Genomic DNA, 18800 nt, shown 5'->3' on the forward strand with positions numbered 1-18800 from the left:
ATCAAATATTATAGTGGCTTATTTCCCCAAAATAAAGACCTACCTGCCAGTCAGTCATTGGGTACTGATTGCATTAGATCACTCCCACATTGGAGCAATTCATCTTGTGAATAGTATGCAAATATTTCATCTATGAGTTTGCCCCTTCTGATTACAGGTCTGAGGCTTAGAAAATATTGACCCACTGATCATCATCTTACATAATATTGCCTCATTGCCAAAAGAACCACAACAAAGGAGTTGCAGGAGCTGGCAGATGACTATACTAGTCAATTGTATACTATTAAAAGCAAGCTCAACTGAAATGCCATATCTTGCAGAGACAGTGGTTCTTGACCTTCTAGGCTCTGACCCTTAATACAGATCTTCATCTTGTGGTGATGCCCAACCATAAAATTATTTTTCATATTTTTACTTCATACCTGTAATTTTACTACCATTGTGTTTAGTAATGTAAATATTTGAAATGCAGAATATCTGTTATGCGACCCCTGTGAACGTGTCATTCAATCCCCAAGAGCATCACACCCACAGGTTAAGAACCACCGCTTCAGGCTATGACACTTTAAATCATTTATTTTCATATGATACTAGATACACAAAAGGCATAATACACAGGATAAGGAGCAAGAAGTGAAAGCAGGCATGGATCTACTTAGATAATTTCTAACCTTGTGTATCAGCTTCCTGTTGTTGAAACCCAGGGTTTTTGTTTGTTTGTTTTTTGTTTTTGTTTTTAGAAGGGGGGTTGTTAAGAATTCTAGACTCAAAGCAATGGCATTGTTACAGGAGACAGTTGAGTGGCAAACTTCTCCTAGGGTAGACAAAAGATACACATCTACTCACTCCAAATAAGGAGGCCATTTCGGAGAACAAAGAATGAACATCACCAAATCCAACTTTTATTTAAAGAATATAGATGAGGGATTACTTACAAGGGTTCTCAGAAATTACTCAAAGACTGCTTTATCTCCAAAGCTCACCCTACCACACAAAAGTTGGAGACCTGGGACTCACTACACAGCCTACAGGCAGTTCAACAGTGTCCTTTCCAGGTAGTTGGTTTAAATCACCTCCAGGCAGCTTGACTGGTCTCTACTTCTTCCAGACGCTGGTGTGAGAGTTATCTTAACTGCTTGGCTCACTTGAAAGTGACTTGTGGGGCACTGGGCTATACACAGACAGTCTGGTCTCCAGGCAAGCTGAGGTGTTGAACCCCGGGACCAGGTGGTGATAATTCACCTACATGGAACAGAAGGAGTTCTCTCATGTCTCCTGGAACCCTGGCTCCTGTCGAAGTTACCACCCCCTCAGCCCCCACAGGAGAAGCATGGTTAGTAGTCATATAGGCAATGTCTCAAGCTTCTGACCTTCAGGCTAAACTCCTCCCCTTACTCTCCTCTCTCCTCTCTCTCCCTCTTACTCTCTAGCCTTTCTTCTCTCTCTCTCTCTCTCTCTCTCTCTCTCTCTCTCTCTCTCTCTGTCTCTCTCCTTTCCCCCTTCTCTCCTCTTGTCCATAGCTTCTCTCTCTCTCTCTCTCTCTCTCTCTCTCTCTCTCTCTCTCTCTCTCTCTCTCTCTCTCCTTCTCTCCTTTCTCCCTGCCTTTCTACAATAAAGCTCTAAAACCATAGACTATCTCTGTTCATCAAGGCCCGCTGCACTTACTCTCCATGCATGGGAACCTCTCTCCCTATGCCCTCGCTTCTGTTACCCCAGGGCTACAGGGTGTTGCCCTGGAGCCCCAGTTGGGGACCTGCCCCTTGTAAATACACACACACACACACACACACACACCCATCAAGTGGGGTCAGTGGCTTAAATGCCCACCCAGGGCCAAGTAGAAAGAATCTGGCAGCCCTCCCATGTCCGCCTGTCCAGAGCACAGGAGCTCTGGCCGGACGTGGCCTATCTTACCTCCCTCTCCTTCCCCTGCCCCCCTTTAGTTCCCACAGTGACCCTCAGCAGTCTTTTCTGCTTACTCTTGGGGATGGAGGGAACTAGTGAATATAGTCAGTTTCAGGGACTTCCTGGAGCTGTTTCCTTTCTGTCTTGAGGAGAATCCCTGTAGAGTAGAATGTTTCAATCTTTAGGAAACTCTTAAAAATGGAGACCCAGGAAAAGCTCTATTCATCTTTGTAGTACCCTTGCCTCCCATGCACTTCAGCAATGAATTCCAAGTTCTCAGCAGGTTAAGAGTAACTTTGTGTTTGCCCCAGCAGAAGAGATGTGGCTTTTGAGAGATCCCTGAGACAGCTGGTTGTGAAAGGCCAAATGCTGACAGCAAGCTCAGAGGTCAAGGATATATGTCTCTCCTGTACGAGAATCACATCGAAACTTCCCATTTCTAATCACTTCACACTCTTTGTAAGTGAACAAGGAAGGACCTTCTGTTCTGTAAGTAGATAACTGGGCCAAGCTTGATAAAACTCCTGGAGTTGTTAAAGTAAACCAAAGGGGACTTATTTGTGCCTTCATTGTGGAAACTGAAAGCTTGGTGAAATTGAAGCTTTTCAACCAACCAAAGAGCAGAACAGAGTGCAGAAACAGGCCCAGCCATGTAAAATTAACCACAGATTGACAGAGAAGCACTGTACATTAGTAGAGAATAACTATTCTAGTCAATAATGCTGGACAATTGAATTTCTGTAATGTACTGGTTAATTTATGTGTCACCCTGAATGAAGTAAGGGATTCCCAAACTGCTGGTAAAACATTTCTGGTGTGTCTCTGGAGGTGACACTGAATTGGTAAGCTGTGTAGAGAAGGTGTCCATCACCAATGTGAATGGATATCATCCAACCCAAGGCCAAAAATGGACACTGAGGCTCCTGGTCCTCGGGCTTTTGAGCTCAAGTTGAGATTTAGATTATGGTAGCAGGAGTCTTTTCCCATTGTGCTACTCGCTGGCCTTCCTAATACTCACTTTTCATGCCACTCCGCTTTATTCTTTCTCCCATAATTGACGAATACTGAGAAAACTGACCCCATCAGAGAAAACTCATAACTTCTACCAAGTCAACAATCTTATCTGTACTTATACCCAAGTTCTCCATCTTCTCTTTTATTAAACTAAGTTCTACTTCTGTCCTACTAAAGATGGAGAGCATAGATAGATAGATAGATAGATAGATAGATAGATAGATAGATAGATACATACATACATACATACATACATACATACATACATACATACATACATAGATCCAAAAACAAATTTAGTCTATATCTTCTCTGTATTTTTCCTTTATTCATTGTTTATAAGAATAATAACAAGGAGAGGCCCCCATTTGCTATCATACAGGCAGGGTAGGTGCCACTATGACAAGCAAGTATGTGGTGGATAGATGGGAGAGAAAGAGAAGCAGAAAGGTTTGTGCACCATAAAAGAGGGGAACTAGGGACAAAGGGGTGGTGAGGAACAGTAGGATATAAGTAGCCTGTGCTGCCCCCTGAGGTCACAGTGATGTTCTGCCCATGCTATCATGGAGAGCCATATCTGGTTCCATGGTCCTGGAGCAGAAAGGGTCCATGTCAATCTCTATGACCCATGTTACCACCAAAAGCCATGCAGACATCCCTGGTCTGGAATGCCACCTGAGGCCATAGTGATGTCAACGAGCCACTCAGAGCTGGCCTGCCTGGCCCCAGCTATAGCTAGCTACAGCACTCCAGAGAGCGGGCCAATACCTTGCCTGGGCAGCACAGTAGAACTGGCCCTGGTGGTATGGGCACAGGTGAACTGGCCCCCAGGGCTTGAGCTTGGATGGGTGAACTGGCCCCACCCTTCCCCAGATCAATGCTGAAAGGTACTCCAGCTGGCATAGGTGAAGAGAGCTGGTCCAGATGGTGTGAGTGTGGGAAAGCTGGTCCCACCTTTTGCCAGGTCCTTCAGGCAAGAGACCTAGTTCCACCCCATCTGGACAAAGTAGAAGAGCTGACCTTGGTGGCACAGGTATGAGATAGCAGGTGGTCTGACCAACTCAGCTACCACCCAGGCCTAGATCACGGGCTTTGAGTTGGTCCACCCCAACATCTACCACATGTATGAACTGATGGAGCATGGGAAGGGCCTGGTCCTACAGAATCAAAGCTGCAGGATCTTTTTGACACGGGGCAATAACAAGATATCTGAGAGGAGACCCGGTAAGAATCCAGTATTGGTAGTGTAACAGTGACCTCCAGTCAGAACACGATCCAAAAATGGAGTCATGTGAGAAGAATTCCGAGTAGTTGTGAGGAAATAAGACAACAGTGTTGTAACTTCAGTTTCCTAAAAAACAGAATTTCTCTTGGATTATACTTTTATGACCCTCTGCAGTGTAGCAGATAGGAATGAGTTTATTTCAGATTATTCATTACAACCGGCTACCATTATTTGTATATGGACTTATGGAAAAACATGTTTTTACCCCGTGCCACTTGTGACTTGTCCACCACACATGGTTTGCCCTTGTGATGGTACACTTCACTCATGGGATCCCTTTTAACCTCAGAGTATAAACTGTCTGATGCTCTAAAGAAAGTTGGCTATGGCATGAGGCTTGAGTCCCCCTCATTTATCAGTTCCATACTCCCAGGTCCCACCTCTAGAGTGGTGACAATCTCCACTTCCTTAACTCTCATTTGCTCGTCCAAACAAAAATCAAATAATATCCTCAACCTGTGTGGAAACATGTAAACATTGCATGTTGGGATAAAATTGAGTTTCCTTCCTTGATGATTACTTTGCACTGTCAACTTGAATAGATTAAGAAACCTCCAAGGGATTAGTGAGATGCACCTTTGAGTATGTGAGGGGGAGGTCCAGAGATGATTAACTGAGGGTATGACAGGCCCTGAGTATATGATGCAGCTCAGCATGGGCTGGGGTTCAAGACTGAAGGGAAAGATAAGAAAGTCAGCTGAGAGTCAGCATTCATCTCTGTTTCCTGGCTGCTGGCACAATTCACCCAGCTGCCTCAGGCTTTCATCGGCTATTCCTTCCCATCTGTGAGGGACTGGACTCCTCAAACTGTGAGACAAACACACACACACACACACACACACACACACACACACACACACATACAAAACTTTTCTTTCTTAAGTTACTTTACCAGGTTTTGTTTTGGTTTTGGTTTTGTGGGTGTGTGTAGGGGAGATAGACAGACAGGCAGACAGATAGTAGGCATGTATGTCAATGAGCACTCAAGTGCCATGACTATTTTGTTAAAGGATAACATACAGTTTGGTCCTTAACTTCTACCTTGTCTGAGACAGGATGGTAAGAGTTCCTGCTGCCTGATGCTGTGGACCCAAACCAGCCTGCAAGCTGCCAAGTATCCTCTGGGCTTTGCCTTCCATCTTGCTGATTACAGGCACATGCATCTCCAGTTTTACATGGGTTCAGAGACTCTGAACCCAAGTCCTTACACTTACACATCCAATGTGATAGCAATGACAAAAGTAACTAATATAGCCTCCCAGACAGTCTACACATCCCTATGTCAGGGGACCCTGGTCATTTCATAGTTTTGCATAATTTTTCCATTTTCTCACTTTATTTATTTATTTATCCCTCAAATAAAATAGCAAGTTTTATTCTATCAGTGTGTCAAGGCTATTCCTTGACTTTGTAACTGGTGTTTGTGGCTGTTTGGGGGTTTTGCTTTTTGTTTTGGTTTGATTTGCTTGTTTCATCTTCATTCCCCATCAGCAACCATGAAAGTAAGGGACAGGTTATATTTTTACCCATCAATCCCCCAGTATTCATGTTAGATGTTTAAAGAAATACGTGCACAACTCTTGCAAATATCACTCTAGTCAACATGCCAACAGGAATGAAAAAAAAATTCACAAGATTCTACTCCTAGATGAAAAGCTTTAGGCAGTCAATGGCTGCTATGAGAGAAAGAATCAGTTGTCTTCAGAGATGAGCCTTCAGTTCTAAACAGTCAGCTCTAAATACACACATGTAGAGCTAATACTACTTGGAATCAATAGGCTGTATTTGTGTGCATATATGAACCTAGACAATAATTACAGAAAAAGAGATCATGAATTAGGAAGGAGTGAGGGGAAGATGCACTTATGTAAATACAATGTACTCTAGTATGGAATTCTCAAACTTAAAAAAACTAATTTCATTTCCAAGTATGAAATTGCTCTCACTTACTCTGCAAGGTCAACAGGTGTTCATGAACACACACACACACACATTAAAGAAAAGACAGACAGAAAGAAAGAAGTACAAATGTCAAGAAACTTTAGTGAGAGTACACAGGGGTTACCCATGGCTCCAGCTGGATATGTAGCATAGGATTGCCTTATCTGGCATCACTGGGAGCAGGGGAGAGCAGGGGAGCCCTTGGTCCTATGGAGGCTCCATGACCCAGGATATAGGAAGGCTAGGCCACTGAGGCAGGAGTGGGTGGGGAGAACCCTCATAGAGGCAGAGGGAGGGAAGAGGGGATAGGGGGCTTGTGGAGGGGAAACTGGGAAGGGGGATAACATTTGAAATGTAAATAAATAAAATAACCAATAAAAATGGAAAAAAGATTTAAAAAGAATATTTAGTGAATAAATCTCTTTTGCTGTGGTTTCTTCTCCCATAACACTAATGAGGCTGCACTGTGCCTTTGTGACAACAATGAATTTCTCTACAACTTATTCTATTTCTGTATTTGTCTATAGTTCACACCTTAAAGTTACCCTCTGTAGGTTTTCATAAGCCCTTTCTTTTCTCTGGTTTTTCTTCAATCCCAGTGTATTTTTTCCCTGATGGATATTCTTTGTAGGCTCTCTTTTTTCTAGAGAGCCAAAATTTGTGGGTCCTAGGCCTGTATCCTATACATTCAATAGATAGATAGATAGATAGATAGATAGATAGATAGATAGATAGATAGATAGATGGATGGATGGATGGATGGATGGATGGATGGATGGATAGATAGATAGATAGATAGATAGATAGATAGATAGATAGATAGATAGATAGATACATACATACATACATACATACATACATACATACATACATACATAGATACATAGATACATAGATACATAGATACATAGATAGATAGATAGATAGATAGATAGATAGATAGATAGATAGATAGATAGATAGATAGATGGATAGATGGATAGATGGATAGATGGATAGATGGATAGATGGATAGATGGATGGATGGATGGATGGATGGATGGATGGATAGGTGGGTGGGTGGGTGGGTGGGTGGGTGGGTGGGTGGATGGATGGATGGATGGATAGATAGATAGATAGATAGATAGATAGATAGATAGATAGATAGATAGATAGATAGATAGATATTCTATCTGTGCCAAAGTCGCCATGTTGCTTCAGCATGGAAGTTGCAATTAATTTAACAGAAAGGTGGAAAGAATTCTGACTTTTTCCATGCTCTATGGAATTCCAATTCATGTGCGTGTGACTTCCATGTTCATGCAATGACTTCTTCACTGGTGAGGTAGGATACAGTGACATTCCACATCTTGTTCACAGCTTGTCTCAGGCTGTGGTTGCTGCCCTGCTAACCTTGCTGTTTCTCTAACTCTCTGCTCAGGCATGCCTCTGGCTCTTCCTGGGATCAGTTACCCTCTGCTCCTAGTGCCTTCTTCTCACATTACACTCTTTCTACACATCCTCTCTGCAACATCAACCACTGTGCTCTCTGCAGACACAAGCAGACAGGTGTGGGATAGCAATGTGGCCAACATGCATGAGAACAAAAGAGAGCAATTAGCAATAATGGCATCTAATTACTTGGCAGCAAGTCATTTCCCTGAATGTACTCAAAACATTTTCCATCTTTCTCCCATTTCTACAGGCTCTGCTCCAATAATTGCTGTGGATCCTTTCAAAGATTAGCCTAAGTTTTCAAAAAAGGCATCACATAGAACATAAGAAGTATATTCATCCTATCAAACAAAACATTTAATTAAATGTTTATAGAGAATTAGATGGTTTTCAAGCTCACAAACTCTTTTTATTGTTAGATATTTTTCTTTCTTTGCCTAAAATGTACTATTGCTAGATTAGCTAACAATAGGAAATAAAGGGGAGAAACTCTCAGGGAATTATTGTAGGTGTTCTTTGTCTGAGAATCTTGCCTGAGCAGAGATATCTCCAACAATTTGGAAGTAAATAGTTTCTTGAGAGATAATTAAAGATAGCCTGCCTACACCCTGAAGATCAATCATGTCTCAAGACATTTATTGCAACGTCCAGGTGGTGTCTCTCAGTTTCACCTGCATCCTTGCACTCAGATTCTAGGCCAGGCTATTCAAGGAATAACTGGGAGCCAGAAAGTATAACTCTCTTCTTACATTCCTCGTCTCTAAAAGATCAAACCTAAAACTGCTGCTGTGGAGTCCCTGCCTTTCCTGAGCAGCTACTCTCCCCTGTTCTCTTCAATACCTCTCAGACCATCTTATAATGACTCATTAGATGGGACTCTGCTAATTCCAAGATCACCAAAGTTACATTTCAGAGCTCCTTTGACTTGTTGACAGGTTCCAGGAATTAGAGCATGAAGCACTTAGAGTTTTCCTCAGTCCATCAAAAACGTTTCTCGGTCAGCTAGCACCATGCTATAGTATCAGGCAAATGTATTCTTTGCCCCTTAGAGCTTTCTCCTCTACTGTAAATTCTGTATCAGCCATGATGGCCTAGGGAGAAAAATCCTGCAAAGCTGTCAAAATATCGCCTTGGGACAACCCCTACCCCATGCCTCTTGCCCTAGTAAAGGTTAATCTGGAGTTAGTCAGTGCTTTCATAGGAATCATCTAACTCACTGCTTCTATCCAGGTGTGTCAGGCTGACACATTTTTCTTTATCAATGAGACAGAATAAGAAAATCACTAACCACCTGCATTTACTATAATATATTGAGAACTGAAAACATGTAAATTAACCCTCAGAAGAAACTCTCTCATTTCATGATCCATCTAAATGGTAGCTCTCCAGAGCAAAAGGTCATTCGTCAGTCTAGTTTTGTTATAAAGATTTGTCTCTCATTATGGAGAGTTACTTTCTTCACTGCTACAGAATGGGATGCTAGCACATTCTATCTAACTTCCATGGTTAGTGGAGGAGAGTGATTCGCCAGCGCCCACAGTGCCTCCTGGGAGTGAGTTCATCTTCCTCCTGAATTTAATCCGGTGTTTCCGGGTCTTCCTTGGCTTCTTTACATCCACAGCTCCTGCTCTCTGATTGCATTCAGACAAGCTCTGTCTAGCTGTTCCTAGAGCTGTCCACCATCAGTGTGCCCCAGTGGATAGCCCCACACCCTTGCCCATTTAGACAGCATTAGTTGGACTTAGGGAGGGAGGGAGACATGAAGTTGGAGTCGGGAATTGGAAGTAGGGTATAATCAAAATACATTGTATATGCGTGTGAAATTTTCAAAGAATAAAGTAAAACACTAGTAAAGAACGAAGAGTCCATGACTCTTGTCAGTATGCACTTCTTGAAGAAAGTATGGCAGAGGGTTTCCTAAGTGACTACAAGTGTTGCTTGGGATTCCATACGTTTTTCCAAACTTCATCAGTCTACTTTCCATTGCTGTGACAAAATGCCTACAACTGGATAACATATGAAGCAACTAGTTGTATTTAGCTCATAATTTTGAAGATTCAAAACCATCATGTTACCATAGGCTCAGTCCTGTCAAGGGCCTCACTGGCTGAATCATATGGCAGATTCCATCCTGGTAAGAGGGCAGGTGGGAGAGATATCTCGCATGATGAGACAGGACAGCGGAGTGAGAAGAAACCAGTCTTAATCATTCATAGCCTTGAAAGCACTCCCTTGAGGAGTCCCGAAGTGTCCTTCGGATAGCAACATCCCCAGCATCCTAATAACCTTGAATTAAGTCCACCACTTAAGCACATCAGGCACCTCTCAACATCACCACACAGAGGACCACACTATCACATGAACCCAGGAAGACACTCAAACCACAGCATACCCTCAGATGTTCTCTTCCCAACCGTGTGACATCTGAATAGAGAAGTAAAGAAAAAGATCACATCAGTTTCTCCAAATGATGTCCACACACAAGCTTGCTGCAGGTCAACTCTCAGTGAACCCAATCCTTAAGGAACTGTTGTGTTGAGGGTAGAAGAGAATTGAAAATCCGGGAAAAAAAAAAAAATCAAATGACCAGACTAACAAGCCTGATCCTGATTTTCCCACACACTGGACACCATTTAAAATAGAGGACAATTCCACTACCAGGAAATTTACTAACACAGTGATACTTGGATGTTTAATTAAAACTCCAAGTCGTCACATAAATCAAACTAAGTGATAAATCTGTGTGTTGATGCTACAACTTTCTGAGTAACATAATATATATAAACCCACTCTCCCTAGCTACAACCAGTCATCAATTCCTCCTTTCCCCGGCAGACAGGTAGGACCTGGACACTCCTGCACTCTGCTTCCTGGGAATTCAGAGCAAATAAGCTCTTCAGTCTCCTCCCACACATGTCTTAGCTTTGTTTTCACTGAATAGCTGACTCACCCTTTCTATACAGTATCCACTAGTACAGAAAACACTAACCTTCTCTCCCCTGCCCCTCTCTCTCTCTTTCCCTCTCTCTCCCTCTCCCCTTCTCTCCCATTCTGACAGTTTCATGCATGTATATAATGAACATTAGTCATTCTACCACCTTATTACCTCTTGCCTGTAACACCCTAGCAAGTTTCCCCCTCCTACTTTCATGTCTTCTTTTGTGTGTGACCCACGGGGTATAATCAGGGTTGTTGGCATGAGCGTGGGTGGGAGGTTATTTACTGAAGCAAGGTCAACTTATGTACAGTCACATCACTGAAGAAAATAACACACAATAATTATTAGTACCTATCAACTGTCATTAATCTGTCAGGTGGCATGGGACCTTATGTTTTATGCAGGTAACCAAACACTGTTCAAAATTGCAACTGGCTATATCATAGCAAGAAGACATCTTTTGCTGCACACTCCTCTGATATGCTCATCATCATCATCCTCTTCCTCCTCTCCCTCTTCCTCCTTCTCTTTTTAACAAGGTCACACGTCCTAGGTTGACCTCCAGCTTCCTATGTACTGAGCATAGGCTTGAACTCCTCATCTCCTTAGTTCTGGAATGACCAGTGTGGACCACCATGCCCAGTTTATCCGGATCTTCTAATGAGAGCCAGGGCTTCACATACTATATGCGTACTAAGCAAGCATTCTATCAGTCATCGGCCCCTAAAAACAAACTTTTGAGGAGCACCAACTACACCACAGATTTTCCTAACGACAACGCTGAAAAGGAAAAGGAAAGGAAAGGAAAAGAAAGGAAAAGGGAAGGAAAAGGAAAGGAAAAGGAAAGGAAAAGAAAAAGGAAACAGAAAAGGAAAAGGAAACGGAAATGGAAACGGAAAAGGAAAAGGAAAGGAAAGGAAAGGAAAGGAAAGGAAAGGAAAGGAAAGGAAAGGAAAGGAAAGGAAAGGAAAGGAAAGGAAAGTCATTATATAACTTACTAGGTAGCAATAGGCAACCACAAGTCACCAGCTGAGTCCTACTTTCTTGCTTACCCTGATTCTTTACCATAGGGGTGGGGTCTCAGCACCTATATTTCCTTCACTGTAACCATTGTGCAGGTCGCTTTCTCATAAATCCTTTCAAACAGCCACTGGTTTTTTTGTCCCCCACTATCTCACCAAACAAATACTTCTATGGTTCAGCTGTGACTTTCTGTCTTGACTAATGACTTTTTTTGATCCACTCCTTCTTTTTCCTATCTAATCTCCCACATTAATGACTGTGGATGTATAAGGCTGTTACTGTAACATTGCATTGTAAACAATGCTAGGCAGAGAATCCATCCTGAGAAACTGAAGGGTATCACTGCTGCAGATGCTGCTGATTAAACAGAAAGGAAAGCTCTCCAAAAGCTGTTTACTTTTCCACCTGAGCAACAAATAGAGCATCTCAAGACTCAGTCATGTTTAGTCTGACTTGTAGCTGCTCTTAAAAGATAACATATAACAGCATTCTTCCGGGACTGCAAGAATGGATCCATTGGCTAAGAAAAAGTCACATGAGCAGGTAGGCCTGAGTTTGCATTCCCAGCACTCATGTAAAAGCCAGACACAGACACCTGCACACGCCTGTAAAAGTGTAGTGCTATATATGTGTAAAGATGCACAGATATATGGATTTCTAGAGCATATTTATCCAGCCAACCTACCCAAATTGATGAAATCTCTCTCTCTCTCTCTCTCTCTCTCTCTCTCTCTCTCTCTCTCTCTCTCTCTCTCTCTCTCTCTCTCTCTCACACACACACACACACACATGGATATAAACATATACATACACCACACACATGCACAAAATCTTTGAAATTTCAAAAAGTGATTATGGAAGTGTTTTTACAAGACCACTAGCATATTGATATATTAAAATTTATTAACTAATTATAATTTGCACTGCCTTTGTCTATCCATTTAAGTATTTCTGGTTAGAAGACTTTACCTGGAGTTATAATATTTAAGTTGTTTTATTCTTCTATTTATTTGTGTCTGCTATGTGTGTACAAGTGTCCATAAAGGCCAGAATAGGACATTTGACACCCCCAGCCCCCCAGAGCAAGGGTTACAGGATGTTATGAACCTCCCAAAATGTTGAGTACTAAATTTAGGTCTTCTGGAAAAACAACAAGCACTCGTAACCACTAAGCTATCTCTCTAGCAACATAAAGTTAATTTTAAAGATAAAAATCAAACTGTTCCTGTTCACTATTATATAACTTCTAGGAACCATGCAGTTGATGACCTCTAGTACCTGTCATTAACTCTAACACAAAGAGAGGGCTCTCGATATAGGATTGTCGAATGGATGGATGAGTGATGAACACATGTCGTGGGAAGGAAGTAGTCAAACCTGTTTCCATGTGTTGCCTTTGAAAGCTCACCCATGACTTCAAACTCAGAGCACACTTCTTGAATGGGTGCCTGACATAGATGGACATAGATCAGGACAAAATCCAGCGGTGATGACACACCTCCATGTTGTTTGGCTTCATTTTTCTTCTGCCTGTCACAACTCCCGGTCTTCCTGTCAGAACACATCCTGTCTTTCTTATTGAAACTATTATTCATAGTCAAAGTATCTGCAATGAAAAAACATAAACAACAGAGAAGGCTCATAGTTCACATTCATTCTTCTTGAAGACAGCTAAGTCAGTCCTCCTTGCTCTCCCTCTTCAGCATGCATACACCAATCTGCATTCCTTCAATCTTAGGGAAATTGTGCCACCCTGCCATAGGGAAAATAAATATATCTTAATCTTGAATAGGATACCAAGGGGCAGGAAAAAAAGTATGGCTCCAACTTGTTATAAAGTAACAGCTTTATTTCTGCTTCATAAACCCTGTCAACCTTGGAGAAACAACATATTCACAGAAATTAGCCCTGCTCCACAGAGGCAAGTCCAGACACTTTGGCAAAGTCTGGAATATTATCAGTCTTAGGTTCTCAGTCCCAGTCTTAGGAAGAACCCATGTAGCAAAGCCATGGAGGACCGTGCATTTGCCCTGGGGGAATGTGGTAGATACATTTGGAACAGAACCAATCCCAGGTTCAAACAAGTAAGTCATGCTTTCAATTCAAAGCTCCATGTGTTGACAAGAGTCAGGGGTACAGTTAGGGTGAGAGCGAATGCTACACTATAGCTACCCCTTCTTCAAACTGTGTGGGTGAAACATAGATCCAGAGTGAAAATTTGGAATAGGTTATAGGGCAGCATTTTTTAATAGCTTTGATTCTATAGCATTTACTGTTTTCCCAAGTTCTGTAAGGGTAAGTCTGCCTGCTTGCTTCTTTTTTCCTTGGTCAACAGCATCCAGTGCATAGTCCATTGACCTGCCCTCCAACTCAACTCTGTAGTCTAAAATGCTTCAATCCTCCAATCTGGCTATGTACTATAATAATGGTCCTGCTCTCCAACTCAACTATGTACTTTAATGATGTAGGATTTGTGTAGACATCTCCCACAAAAGATCAGTTAAGATGAAGACGCCCTGTTTCTGTTAAGCTATCGGGTCACCATCAGTTCAAGATCATCCAAGAATGAAAAACTAGAATGCTTCTATAGACCATATGCATCAGTAAAAGGCAGTATCTCCAGGCTTCCTGGAAAGACACAACTTACAGATTGCTGGTACTTATACAGCATCCCGTTGAACAGTTAAGAGACTGTAATGGGAAAAGATGGACCCATGATGAAAGTGAGATTGCCAGTGTTTGATTTAAATGGAACCTGATTATAGATAGATCTGCTGCTGGTCCCACGGTGGGGGTTGAGGTGCCTCATCTACGAAGCACTCTCCATCTCACCTCCATCACTAAGCACTCTGCTTGTGGACTGGCCCTTTTGATCAGGTTCCCTTCTTCTAGAAATGAAACTTCATGGAGAATGTGGCACAAGGTGAAGGGAAAAGGATGACGATTGCCCCAGGATTCTAACTCACAGGCATGTTGAGGAACATCCACATATCCACAGTACTATCAAGTCAGCATTTCTGTCCCTCAAATCTACTGTAGCCACATACAGCTTTGGCTTGCTTTTTGTCTCTGCCACCACTGAACTCTCTCAGAGCATGAGACGCTAGTGGGTTATAATTCATGGAAAAACAACAAGCCATCTCTGAAGGCAAAACTCACAGACTAGCTCCTGACTAACAGGAATAGTAATTACTTAATAAAAGGAGGAAGATAGTCCATCCCTTACATCGACATTACTAACCTCCCTACTAGCACTGAAGAAGGTCCTGTCATGGTATGGAAGTCATTCTTCACGTGTCACGTGGTGTATGATAGCCATGAGGCAAGAGGAGCAAGGATACTACATGGCTTGCAAGGAGATTCCCTGAAGATTCCCATGTCTCTGTAGCCAGTTCATATTTTTTAATTTGGCTTTTATTTTTAAGGTAAGCATGGTCATTATTTTAATATATTTCATTTCATATTGTTTCTATACATATTTTCTAACCTATTCTTGATGCCTATACATAAAAATGAGGGTATAAGGCAGAAGCAAAAAAAAATTTGGAACTCTTTCTCTTTTTTTGATGGAATTTTTTCATTACTTTATATAAGAACTCATACTTGAGTAGATATTATCTCCCATTGGTTTTCTCTGCATAATATTCTCATGAAAACCCTCACCAAAATTAAAAGTATTATAACTTACCTAGAACTCAGAATTGGTCACTTTCAATGGACATATGCACAGGTCACTTCACCTACTGCTGTGTCTATAAACCTTTCAAGAAGCAACGCACAAGAGGAGGTTTTATCTGAGAGTCTTGTTTGCAGAGACACTCTCTATTATGGTGGGAAAGGCCACATGGTGGGAATGGCTTGCACCTGTGGGTGCAGGAGCCTAACATTGTGTGTTCACATCTCCACAGATCAAGAAGCAGAGGAAGAAAACAAGAAGAGGAACTGGTCTATAAACCCACCCACCCACCCACCACAACCACTACACACTACCACCCACCCCTCCACCACCACCCACCACCACCCCCAGGGACCGAATTCCTTTATCAAGTTTCCACCTCCTAAACTTTCCACACCCAAAGGCAGTAGAAAAACATCGAGGAAACCATTTTTCCCAGATACAAAATCCGACCACTAGTTGAAGGGTTAATGGTATTTATAGATGCTGAAGTAGGGAAAATTAGTTTTCTTTCGTGATGTGAGCCATGGTAAGCTAACTTCACAGCAGGAGAGAAAAAATTTCTAAGACTAGCCAGACAACCCATACTGGGAGGAATGAAAAAGGAGAAGGAAGAGAAAAAGGAGGAAGAGGAGGAGATAATCTCAAAATTGGATGGGAGAAAAGAGTAGAGAGAGTGATAATAGGAGGAGTTGGGGGGAGTGGGGTAGATATATTCAAAACACATTGAAAGAAATTCTCAAAATTTTTAAGTAAAATGTTGTCAAAGAGAGTTAAGTTTTCATACCCTGCCAAAATAGTTCCACCACCGGAGATCAAGTATTCCAACACATGAGCCTAGGGGAAGAGGGGATCGTACATTTAAACCAACTTTAAAAAAAAAAAAAGTTACCAGACCTGCTTTTATTTATGTGCCCACTGCCAAACTACCTAGAATTTTTGAAAAGGACAACAATAGCTTGTGTGCTTAACCTTGCGGAGAATGAAAAGCCTAGGTCCAAATAGGGACTGAGCATGCAAATCAAAACAACCAAGATTCTTGTGATGGCTACCACAATAACCACAACATGGCTGAAGACGAGGCAAAATAATCAAGAAGCGGAGACCCCTGGTGGTCCTGTTTCTCAGTTTCCAGGGATATCTGTTACCTAATGTAGACAAATATGATAAAACAGGAGATGGAAACCAGAGTTCTAGCCAGGAAGAGTCAAGATAGACCCAACAAAAATATTTCCAGATATCCCAAGCAATGGTCCTGGCAGAAACCGCTGCTTACTGGAGGCTACAGGGTCATGCTCTAGTGAACACAAAGAATTTTACATCTGGTTAGAAACATTTGCCTGGGAGCATCTTTTATTCTTCTAAATCTGACCAAAGGAAGCATCCAAGGTTCATTAAACACTTTCATGTGAGATATTCTACTTGGCTGATATTATTAGCCCTGTAGACATTTAATACATGCTTTGTTAACTGAATGTTTACATAAACAACTTTTGTTCTCAGCATTGTCTGATAATGAAACAAAGATGTAGGAAAAAATATGTTTGATCTGGGAGTCATGACCTCTAGTTTCTCCTCAACTCAGAGCCTCCTCTAGCTAGCTATATGACAACCAAATCATAAATTCTTCATGTCTAATAATCTAAATTTTTGACAGATTTAATGTCTTTTCCATCACTTGACACATTGGTTGAGCTCATGAAAACAGCACTGTTTGATATGCACTAGGAACACACACATAAAAAAATCTTTTAAAATGTTACAGCTTTGCACAATATTAAATTTTTTATTAGTTAATATTCTAAGTCTCGTGTAAATATGATGTTCTTGAGGCTTATGTTGGATCTACTTCATTTGTCTTTCATGGTATGACATCCAGCAGTAGTTAGGTTAAGATCTAAGGAGTATAATGAGAGTTGTGAAAGAACCTTGACATGAGGAGAAAATCTAGACCAGAAGGAGGTTTTCTATTAGAGAAAACATATATTTGTGTTTTTAAAAAACTTCCAAAGTAAACATTGAGCATGTACCTTGTGTTGGTGTGTTGGCTGGTTTTTTGTCAACTTGACATAAGCTTAAATGTATCTAGGAAAGAGAATTTTTTTTAAGATTTATTGATTATTTTATCAAAGTGCACTACAGCTGACTTCAGACACGCCAGAAGAGGGTGTCGGGTCTCATTATGGATGGTTGTGAGCCTCCATGTGGTTGCTGGGATTTGAACTCAGGACCATTGGAAGAGCATTCAGTGCTCTTAACTGCTGAGCCATCTCTCCAGTCACTGGGAAAGAGAATCTTAAGAGAGAAAATGCTTCCTTAAAGTTGGCCTGTAGGCAAGTCTGTGGGGTATTTTCTTGATTGATGATTGATGTGGGTGATGTGGGAGGGCCCCACCCATTTGCAGTAGTGACATCCCTGGGCAAGTGGTCCTGAATAGCATAAGAAAGCAGGCAGAGAAAGCCATGAGACACAAGCCAATATGAGACACAGCACTCCTCCAGAGCCTCTTCTTCCAGATTCCTGCCTTGCCTTCCTTCAGTGACAGTTTGTGACCGGACAGTTACAAGATAAAATCAACCCTTTCCTCAAGTTACTTTTTGGTCCTAGTGTTTGATCACAGCAATAGAAATCCTTAGTTATAATTCCAGAGCTGAGGAGAGAGCAGTGAGAACACAGCAAAACCTCTGCCCTCCCAGGCCATTCATGATGTTTAGGGGGAAGAAATACTATACAAGGGAAATGCAGAATCTATCAAATGAGAAATTACAGCTACAGAAAAAGTAAATCAAAGAAAGTTGATACACTGGTCAGGAGAAGCCTTAGCTTCTCTTGGGTGTAGAAGAAATTGCAGGCATGACCAGGATGGTAGCCACCCTACCTGTCACACAGCACTTCTAAGTAAGAAGCAAGGCACACCATGCTTCTGGTGTCAGAACACTGACTTCTGAAGTAGTGCGAATAACTGGTAGCTGGCTTAAAGATTAGTCTGGACTCTCCACACCTCCTTTAACGGGTTTCTTCCTCATAGAGGCTCTGGTGGTATGAGCTCTCACTAGCCACTATGAGATAATGTGCTAGCCAATCACAGTTGGTGGGCTTCCACTGTAAGAGTGAAGTAAAGCAGGCACGTTCCCTGAAAATGGACTGTTTTATCTCTGACCCACAGGCATTGTCATCTTGCCAGGGGATGCCCCAGTAACAACAGAATAGGGGAAAAAATCTAGTTAGTGCTTGACACCATCTTGACCTCTGTCTTGAACTCTTTGATTCAAATCCAGATTGCTATAGCATTAACACATTTCTATCCTCCACCTTCCTTCTTCATTCATCATAAGGACAACAGATGTAGATGTCAAGTATTTACCTGAAAAATGACACCATTCTTATTTACCCAGGTCTTTGAATTCAGTCCCAACTTTGATGGAGCAATGACACAGCTTGACCGAAGAGCTGAAAAACCCACCTGGTAACTGCTGCCTTTATAGCGTGCTCCGTGTCTTCACAGAGCTGTTCTGTCTGTGGAAAATCCAGGGTCTCTGTTTTCTTTCCATTTGATTTCATCAGGAAATCAACACATGGTTTTA

This window comes from Mus caroli, unplaced genomic scaffold (assembly GCF_978045245.1).
Source record: "Mus caroli unplaced genomic scaffold, Mus_caroli_1 scaffold_17, whole genome shotgun sequence".
In the NCBI taxonomy this organism is placed as follows: domain Eukaryota; kingdom Metazoa; phylum Chordata; class Mammalia; order Rodentia; family Muridae; genus Mus; species Mus caroli.